Consider the following 10000-nt stretch of genomic DNA (forward strand, 5'->3'; position numbering starts at 1 on the left):
GTGCGTCTCCGCGTTTCCGCGTGCCCCGGGCGTGCGTCCGTGTCGCCGGAGGGCGCCGCCGCCGCCGCCGCCGCTGCGTGCGCGTACGTGTCCGCGCGGGTGCGCGCGTGGCCTCTCCGGTGCGCGCGCGCGCGCGCGGCCCCGTCCGTCCGAGTGCGGCGCGCCCTCTTCGGGATGCCGCGCGGGCGCGCGGCCGGGCGTACGTACCTCGTGCCCGTGCCCCCGTCTCGCGCGCGACGCGTCTATCGCGTCGCGCGTGTGTGGCGGGGGCGCCGTGTCCTCCGAAGCGCTGCGGCGCGGCCGTCCGCCCCGTCGCGCCCCTCCCTCCGTCCGCGCGGGTGGGCGTCCCGCTTCGGGGGGGGGCGGCGGGGGTTGGCCGCGGGCGGGCTTCTGTTGGGGGGATCCACGGGCGTGTGCCCCTGAGGCGTACCTTCCCGTGTTTCGGCCGCGCCGTCCGTGCGAGTCGCCGTGCGTCCGGGCCCCCGTGCGCGTGCGCGAGCGGACCGTGTCCGTGGGTGCCGCGCGTCCGCGTTCCCGCGTGTTCTGCCTGCCCGCGCCTACCTCTGTGTCTCCCGGGCGTCCCGGGGTTGTGTCTGCTGCGCGCGCGCGCGCGCCCCCTCGCGTCCATCTCCGTGTTTCCGTGTGCTCCGTGGGCCCGTCCGTGTCTCCGGAGGGCACCCTGCGGTGCGGGCGCACGCGCGCGCGGGCGCGTTCCCGTCCTTCCGTCCGTCCGTCCGTCCGTCCGTCCGTCCTCCTCCTCCTCCTCCTCCTCCTCCTCCTCCGCCCCCCACCGCCCACACCCCCGCCGCCCCCCGCCGCCCCCACCGCCTCCGCCGCCTCCAAACCTCTTCCCCGCCTGGCGGGTGGCAGCCGGCGGCCACGTCGGACTGGATCCGGATATCGCCAGCGTGGGGCCCACGGCAAGGGCGCAGGCGGGGTGGGGTTGGGGGTGCGTGGTGGGCGGTGGGGGGGGTGGCGCCAGCGGTCCTCGGCGGCGGCGGGCCTAGCGCCGCCGGCACGTGCCCCTCCGGTTTCAGTCGGGACCGCCTCCGTGACGTCGAGGAGAGCTTCTCCACCCGTCCGTCCGAGGGCGCGGGGGTTCGGCGGACCGAGGGTGCCGTCGTCCCTCGACGACCGCCTTCGGGTCGCGCGCACACACACGCTCGGAGGCGCCCCGTCTCAACTGAAAGGAGTCGGCGGAGTAGAAACCGCGGCCCTCGAGACAGCTCCCTAACGCCGGGTGCGTGCGGCGGGGTGCTTTCTACACCCTACAGAAGGAAAACGCCTGTGGCCGGAGTTCTCGACGCCCGCCTTTCGACGCACCCTCTCGTCGCCTCGCTCCGTTTCCTAAGGCTCTCGTGACTCCTCCCGTTCTATTTCAGGGAGGCGCAGCTGAAGGGCTATCCGCTCCGCCCGTCCGTGAAGTTGGGCTTTCCCCCCGAAGGTGGCCGGAAGGGGGTGGGGGGGCGCGTGAGCCAAAGGATCTTGAAAACGCGGCGGCGGCGGTACCGCTTTCGGCTCTCGCCGATCCCACGCAGAGGCGGGGGCGCGGGCAGGTCCGCGCGCAGGTGCCCGTGCGAAGGTGCAGGCGCGTGCAGGCGCGGGCGCGCGCGCGCGCGCCCTCGGGCAGGTACGTAGAGGCGGGCGCCCGCGCGTGCACACCCCTAGGCGTACGCACGGGCACGGACGCGCCCGAGGGCGCGCGCGTACCGGCGCGGGCGCGCCCGTGTGGGCGCGCCCACGCCTACGCGCGTGTACCCGCGCGGGTACGCACGGGCAGGCACGTGCGTACCGCACGCCCGCGCACGGGCGCGTGCACGCGCCTGCGTGTCCGTATCTGCAGCCACGGGCGTGAGCGCGTGGGCGCCTACCGTCCTTCTTCTACCTAACGCCGTCACCGGGCTGGCTCGGCGTCCAGGTATGCCTGTCTCCCCCTCCCCTCCAATCCCCTCCCCCTCCCCGTCCCCCTCCCCGCCCCCCTCCCCTCCCCTCCCCTCCCCCTCCCCCTCCCGTCCCTCCCCCCTCCCCCGTCCCCCTCCCCCTCCCCTCCCCTCGTCTCCGCTCCCCTCCCCCCTCCCCCTCCCCGTCCCTCCCCCCACCGCCTCCCCTCCCGCACCCCTCCCCCTCCCCTCCCCCTCGCCTCCCCTGCCCCCATCCCCCTCCCCTCCCCCACCCCTCCCGCCCACCCCCTCCCCCTCCCCCTCCCTCTGCCTGTCTCCTTCCTTTTCTGAAACCGGGTTTTCCTCTTCGAGAGCCGTTCCGCCCCTCGGGCGAAACCAACTCGCCGCGTACCGGAGACCGAGTGCAAAGACGGAGCCCCGGCGGCGCGGCGGCGGCGGCGGCTCGGAGCTCGGCTGCCGACCGAGATCGTCGGCGGTTCGGATCCGCCGGCTCCTCCTTGGGAAGCCCGTGGGGCGGCTCGACTCTCTCCCCTAGGGCCGCTCCGAGTCCCGAGCCGCTCGACGGCACGCGACGGCAGCGGCGCCGCAGTCAGTTCTCTATCTAAACGGAAACGACGACGATGACGAACGTCAGTCTTCACCGCCACGCCCTACTCCCCACCCGAGCACCGTTCCAACTCGGGTGTTTCTCTCCCTGTGGCGGGGGTCCCCCCCGACTGAGAAAAAATAAACCGCCCCCCGAGGACGGCCCGCGTTCGGAGCCTCTTGGTAGTAGCGCGCCTTCACGGGACGACGGCACGCGCGCCCGTCACCCGCTTCCCGGAAAGCTCCCCCCGCAGAGAGTCGCGAACTCGGGCGAAGACGGAGGAGTCCGCGTACCCGTCGCCCAAGGTTCAGCCATCGTCCGATTGGAAACCGGTGCCTTCCCGGTCCCGCCTCCCCGTCGATCGACGCCTCCCGGGGGTGGGATGGCTTCCAGCCGAACCAGCCTACCGTACCCTTCCCCTCCTACGTACCTCGGGAGGTCGGCTCGGACAGGGAGGGGCCCGTCAGATGTCCAGTCCGCCGTGAGCTTTCCACGACGACGGTCGGCCGGTCGGCCGGTCGGTCGGTCGGTCGTCCCGGAACACCCCGGTCGGGTCCGCGCGCGCGCGGCACGGGCTTCACACACCTCGCTCCTCTGGCTTCCCGGGAGACGCTCGCGGCACGGCGACGCGTGCAACGCGGGAACGGCGACGCTGCCCTCGGCCTTACCGTCCCCCCCCTCCAGCCGAATACGGCCCCGGCCCTCACCGCGGGCCGAGTTGGGGGGCTGGGGGTCGGGCCGGGGGGGGGGATCGGCGGCGGCGGCCCTCGTCGGCAGGCGGCGCTAGCGCCGCCGGCGTGCGGCCTTACGGTTCCCGTTGCGATTCCCCTCGTGGGCGCGGAGAAAAGCCTCTCCATCCGGCCAAGGGGGCGCCCGTTCGGCGGACCGAGGGCGACGACGGGGGGCTGCCCGTCCGCCTGAGCGCGCGCCCGCTCCCGCAGGCACAGGCGCGCGCGGGCGCAGGCGCGGGCGCAGGCACAGGCGCACACGCTCAGACACGCGCTCACGCGCAGACGCGCACTCAAACCCATACAGACACGCACAGACGCACACACAGACGCACGCACAGACCCGCGCTCACGTGCGCAGGCGCCCCCACAGACGCAGGCGGACACGCACACGGGCACGCCCGCAGACGCGCACGCGCACGCACGCAGTCACGCGCGCACACGCAGGCACACACGCCCGGACACGCGCGCACACGCCCCCGCAAAGACGCGCCCCCGCACAGACGCGCGCGCGCGCGAACGGACGCACGCTCGCGCGCAGGCACGCGCGCACACGCACCAGGCCACCCGGAACGTTTGCCAACTCCCCGCCCACCTCAGCACCCCACCCCCGGGCCCGAGGCGCGTGGTCCCCCACCGCCCCCACCCTCCGACCCCCCCACCGCCCCGCTCTCGGCCTCCCACCCCCCAACCCCCCTCCGGCACTCCACCCCCCACCCCCACGACTCACGCACACACGCCCGCCCGCCCGCCCGCCCGCCCGCATTCGGGAGCCGCCGGAGATCTCTCGATGCTCGAGACGCCGACTCACCCCTCTCCCTCCCCCCCCCCCGCCCCGGAGACGCCACCTTCCCGAGTCCGCCCGCGAGCCCGGAGAGCACTCGCTCGGGCCGAGCCGCCCGAGGGCCTCTGGGCGGGCGTTCGCGGCTGGCCCGCCGCGCCTCCGCTGGACCTCACTAAGTCCGGCCTCGCTCCCGAGAGCCTCGAGGGCCTCCCTCGGTGAGATGTCTCCCCAGTCGGACCGGGGGGCCCAGAGCCGGTCCGTACCGGCTCTGGGAAGGCGTTCCCGGCCTCCCCCCCGCCCCCCGTTTGCCCGCCCGCGTCGCGGGAGGATGGAAAGCGATGAGGAAGAACGCTCTCGGTGGCGGCCGTGGTTTTCTTTTGCGACGCGGATGCCGGCAAACGCACGGCTCCCTCCCTCCCTCCCTCCCTCCCTCCCGACGCAATTTGCCCGTTCAACCCGCCTCACGCGTACCGTTGGCTCGGCGACAGGGACGACGGCGGAAAACGTCTCCCGGTCTGCCTGCTGCGCCACGCGGGCACTCAAAGAACGAGGAGGAAAACTTCGGGGACTGGCGGTCTCATCCCGTCCCGTTTGTCGCGTCCGTCCAAAGGATACGGATCGGAGAACACCTGCCCGTCCGACGCTTGGGACGTGCTCTCTTCTCCCTCCCGCCCCCGGTGGACGCTCATCCCCTCGGGCGCCCCCCCCCCGTTCGGCCCTTTCGGGGGCGAGCGCGCGCGCGCGCCCCATGACGCTCCCGAGAGGTTTCCCCGGCGGCCCGGGGGAGTCTGTCCCCTCTGCCACCCTCGAGCCCCGGCCGGGGCCCAGGTGGACCCGGTTCCACCCCCCCGCCGCCCTTCGCTCCGGTCGTCGGCTGTCACCCGGCGGCCGCTTCGATACCGTCCCCCTCCGGAGCTCTGCGGCGCCGACGGGATGGGAAGCGGTCCCGGCGGGCGCGCGCTGGCCACGGCGGCCCGGGGCCTTCGCTCCGTCTCCTCGAGCCCGGCCTGGCTCCCGGCGTCCTCCCGGGGTCCTCCCGGGGTCCTCCCTCCCTCCCTCCCTCCCTCCCTCCCTCCCTCCCTCCCTCCCTCCCTCCCAGGGCCCCCCCCGAGTGGGACACGCCGGCTGGCCGGCATGGTGCTCCAGGGCTCCAGCGGGGTAGACGGGATCTTCCTGGCTGAGGGGCGAAATGGCCCGGCTGGGCCGGACCCCCTTGGATCGGAACTTTGGGAGATGGGGCCAAGGTGGTGGAATAGGCTGACGCTTCCGCCTAGCTCTCTTGACGACAAAGACCCGGAAACACAAGCGAACGAGTATGTCTGCGACGAGCGGGGAGTCCTGACCGTCGAAGGCGGGCTTAGACGACGCACTGAGGGGCAGCGGCAGGAAGAGACCTTTCAGGGGCAGAGAGGGTTTACCGGCCCTGCCCCGCGGGGAGCCCTCAGGCACCATTCCCAGAGCGGCTGCTGCAGTGGGCTGGTACCGTCGTTCCACTGCTGTTCCGTCAGGGAGAAGCAGCCAGCCACACAGCCTGCTCACACCTCCGGAACCTGAGGAGGGCCCGGCCGGGCGGATCCCCTTGGCCCAACCGACCCCGCGCCGTGGCCGGCCCCACCGTCTTCCGGCCGCCCCGCGCCGAGAAACGTGTTCGGCGGCGGCGCTGGGAGGCGGGGGAGGGGGGCGGGGGGGGAGCCGGGACGGGGCCGGGCGTCCGGCCGCCCGGCGACGCGCCCTCGCCGGCCGCCGATCCGGATCCGTCCCGCTGCACTCCGCGCCGGTTGTCGGCCGCCACCTGGCGGCCGCTTTGATATCGTCTTCCCCCGGAGCTCCGGCGCCGGCGACACGCGCGGGAGGCGATGTGGCCGCGCTGGCCGAGGCGACGTTCCCGGACGCCGGCGGCGGCGTCGGCAGGATCGTCCTGGCCGAGGCGGGAAAGGGCCCGGCCGGGTGGATCCCCTTGGCCCAACCGACCCCGCGCCGTGGCCGGCCCCAACGCCTTCCGGCCGCCCCGCGCCGAGAAACGTGTTCGGCGGCGGCGCTGGGAGGCGGGGGAGGGGGGCGGGGGGAGAGCCGGGACGGGACCGGGCGTCCGGCCGCCCGGCGACGCGCCCTCGCCGGCCGCCGATCCGGATCCGTCCCGCTGTCGCCCGCGCCGGTTGTCGGCCGCCACCTGGCGGCCGCTTTGACATCGTTTTCCTCCGGAGCTCCGGCGCCGGCGACATGGGAGGCGCTGTGGCCGCGCTGGCCGAGGCGACGTCTCGGGACGCCGGCGGCGTCGGCGGGATCGTCCCGGCCACGGTGGGGCGCCGGCGCCAGAGCCACGTTCCGGAATTGGGCCCGCAGCTTCATGTGGCCGAGGCGGTGGCCGTCGCCGCCGCCGCCGCCGCCGCCGCCGCCGCCGCGCTCCCGGGTGCCGTGTTTTAGACGGCGCTGGACCGAACCGGGCCGCACCGAGACGGCGCAGGCAGAAGAACGGGACAAGGCACGCCCCGGCCGTTCGCGCGCCTTCCTTCGCGCGGCCCGGTCGTCACCGGGGCCTCCGGCGTAGGTCCGGGGTGGCCCGCGGAGGGCGCCCCGGGCCCGGGCGCGGTCCCGCGTGGGGTCCGGACCGTCGGAGAATTTTTTCAAAGTCCCGCTCCGGGGGTCCCCGGGCCGAGGTTGCCGCCCCCGGCCCGCCCCGGCCCGGCCACGGACCCGCGCGGGGCCCGGACCTTCGGAGGGGCCCCGCCGCCCGAGAATTTTTTCCAAGTCCCCCCTCCGAGGGTTCCCCGACCGGCCCGCGTTGGCCGCAGCGCAGGCGGCTGGCTCTGGGCGCCCGCGCGGCCCCGGCCAGCTCCGTCACCCCGTCCCGCGGGTCGACCAGAGGATCCCGGGAGCTCCGGGGGGGGGGGGCGGGGCGCTGGGGGCCATGGGGTCGCGCTACGGACCGATGGCCGGGCCGCAGTTCCGGGGGCTCGCCGTGGGGAGCGGGCCCCTCCCGCCGCGGGGCGTGGCTTTTCTCTCGCCCAAAACGGGCGATTTGGGCCACCAGATTGGTGCTGACACGCTCTCCTCGCTGGGTGACTCCCGCTGAGCAGATGGGAAACCTGGACGGGTCCGTAGACGCCGGTCCACCGACGGCCCACGCCCTCCCCCGCTCCTCCCCGCTTGAGCCGCCCGCCTGGGGCCCGTGCGCCGGCTCTCGCGCGTCCAGATGTCCAGCCGCGGTGCCTCCCCCCGGTCTCCAGTGCCCGAGGGCGGCGTGGCACGGGCGCCGCGGGCCCTCTGACCCGCGTGCCCCTTGTCGCAGGCACCCGCGGTGGCCGCGGTGCTCGCCAGAGTGTGCCCCGCTCCCCCCCTCCCCCAGGCCCACGTGCCTCGCGTGTCAGGCGTTCTCCGTGTGCAGGGGTCCTCGCGGCCACCTTTCCGCAGCCGGGGCGGGCGAGGCAGAAAGCGGGTCCTCTCCGGGGCTGTCTTCGCCCGCCTCCTGGCAGCCCTGGCGGGGGGGTCTTCTCCTCCTCGCTTGTGCCTGGGCTGACCCGATCGATGTGGTGTTGTCGTGCTCTCCCGGGCCGGGTCCGAGCCGCGCCAAGACGAGGGACGGACATTCGTGGCGAATGGGACCGCTCTTCTCGCTCAGCGCGCGGGCCCCTCGCTCCTCCTCCCCGCCCGCCGGTGGTGCGCAGAGGGGCAGGGGCACGGAATCCGGCCCGACCTCGCTCATCTGCCCTCGTTCGCGGCCTCGCGGCCAGCGTCGGCGGTGGCGGGGTCCTGAGACCGAGCAGGACAGCCTCTGCTCGTGGCCCTGGTGTTCTGCCTCGCGTCGGGCCCTCCCCCGCCCCCCGCGGCGGGGGGGCTCTCTGGTCAGGCGCACCCGCGCGCCCCACCCAGGTGGTGCCGGTGCGCCTCGAGTGGCCCTTTGGCGGTGCCCCTGGAACGCTCCAGGCCGTCCCTCAGGTGCCTGAGGCCGGGTGGCGGTGCCGTTTCCCCGTTCCCAGCCCACCCTTCCGGTCACCGCTCACGCGTGTGGGCGTGCGCCCCTCGAGCCGAGAGAAATAAAAAACAGGAGTGCGGCCGGGAGGGAGAGAAAGGATGTGGAGGAAAAAAAAAAAAAAAGAAGGGGGGTCGAGCGGGGTAAGACCTTTAGAGCACGCACGCCTCGCGGGAGGGTGCCGTGCCTGATCCCGAGAAGGCGGGGGTGAGAGAGGGGTGCGCGCGTGCGTGCCCGCCCCGGTGCTTGCCGAGACCCGCGTGAGGCAAGCGAGAGCGGAAGGAGGAGGGCCCGCGTGTTGCTTCCGCCGGTGCCGAGGGAAGTCGCCCTTGCGAGGTGGGGGCCCAGGCTGCGTAGCCGCGGCTGGGCCCCGGCGGTCCGTTGTTAGGCTCTGTCGTACCTCCTCCCCCCCGCGGGCCGCCCTAGAGCGCGGACCCCTCTACAGAGGGAGACCGGGGGGTGTGTTGGGCTTTTAGGTGCCCAGGCAAGCCTCGGGTGTGCGCGGCGCGTACCCGCGAGGCCCCGCGCGCTCGCCGGAGCCTGGCTCCGGTGAGGCGGGATGAGGCGGAGAAGCTTTAAAAGAGAAACGGAAAAAAAAAAAAACGGACGACTCAAAAGGCGTGACTTTCCGAGGCCCTCGGTCGCCGCTGCGGTGCCCCACCCGTTCCCTCCTCGCCCGAGTGGAGGGTGGACGCAGCACGGAGCCGGGAGCACGCGCCGTCCCCGGGTGAGGCAGAGCCGCCGTGAGCACGAGGCGGCAGGCTCCGTTCCCGGCCGCAGAGGCCCACTGTGCCTTAACCCCCCCGCTGGTGCTTACCAATACCGCAGGCCCCCCCCGCCCATCCCCGGGGCGCCCTCGGGCGCCTGGCGGGGGCCCAACGTGGGGGGCGATGGGTGGGGACGGCCCGTCTTCGGTGAAGAAAGTCTTCTCTAGTCATCTCCGAGGGTGCCTTGGGGGTGCCGGATCCCCCAGCCGCTGCCCCTCGCCTTGCGCGCAAGCCACCGACCGTGGCTCGCAGGCAGAGCCCCCTCTCCTTCCCGCCCGGTGTGGAGGGAGAGGTCCGCCGGCCCCGCGGTGGGGCCGCGCGCCGCCCTTCGCCTGCCGCGGCCCGCGCCTCCCCCCTGCGAGTCGGGGGAGGGCCTTCGCCGGGCCAGCCGTCTGGCGCCGGGGTCGCGCGCGTCCGTGTGTGCGTGTGAGTGTGCGGCCCTCCCGTCGCGCGCCTGGTGCGGTGGGGCCGGGGGTCCGTCCGGCGGACGGCCCCCGCGCCGTTGTGTGCCGCCTCCCGCCCGCACCCGTCCCGTGCCGCCAGCGGTGCGCGGGTGTGCGGGCCCACCTCCTCACCCGGGAGCTTTCCCGGCGATGTGCCCCTGGGCCGGGGGGATGGGCGTGCCGGGGGCCGCCCCCGCAGCGCCTCCCTCGCCGACGTCGATCGACCCCGCCCCGCCCGGCCGGCCCGCGCACACGCCGTCCCCGGTCTGGGACCGCGAACCGGCCTCGCCGCGTTGGGCGTCGCCACCGGGCCTCCCCGGCCGGTGGTGTCCCCTGGCGACGCGCCCTCGGACCCGGGCCCGGGCCCTGTGTGCGCCGGGCGGGTGGGCGGCGTGTGGCCGTCGTGCGCGTGAGGGTTGCCCGCTGGGTGGGCGGTGGGCTGGAGGAGACAGGGAGCGGCGGCGACCGCGGGGGGGTCCGATCCCCCTCCGCGCCGCCGCCGCCACCGCCGCCTTCCCGCTGCCCGCGTCTCCCCCGCCGCCGCCGCCCTGCCCTGGCCTCGCCGCGTCCCTCCGGCTGCTGGCTCGGGGCCGCGCCTCCCGCCAGTGCGTATCGCTTCCCGGTTCCCCGGTGGTGGTCCCCCGCCCCGCGCCCGCCGGCGGTGAGCTGCCGGCGGGGGGGGCTCTCCCGGAGCGGCCTCTCTCCTCCCCGGTCCGGTGCGTGCGTCCGAGGGCCGCCGGGCCCCGGCCGGCCGGGCCGGCCTCGGCCGCCCGCCCGCTCCCCGCGTTCCCGGAGGGCGCCACCGCGGCCCTCTTTCCCGG

The sequence above is a fragment of the Loxodonta africana genome, unplaced genomic scaffold, assembly GCF_030014295.1.
Source record: "Loxodonta africana isolate mLoxAfr1 unplaced genomic scaffold, mLoxAfr1.hap2 scaffold_512, whole genome shotgun sequence".
Lineage (NCBI taxonomy): Eukaryota > Metazoa > Chordata > Mammalia > Proboscidea > Elephantidae > Loxodonta > Loxodonta africana.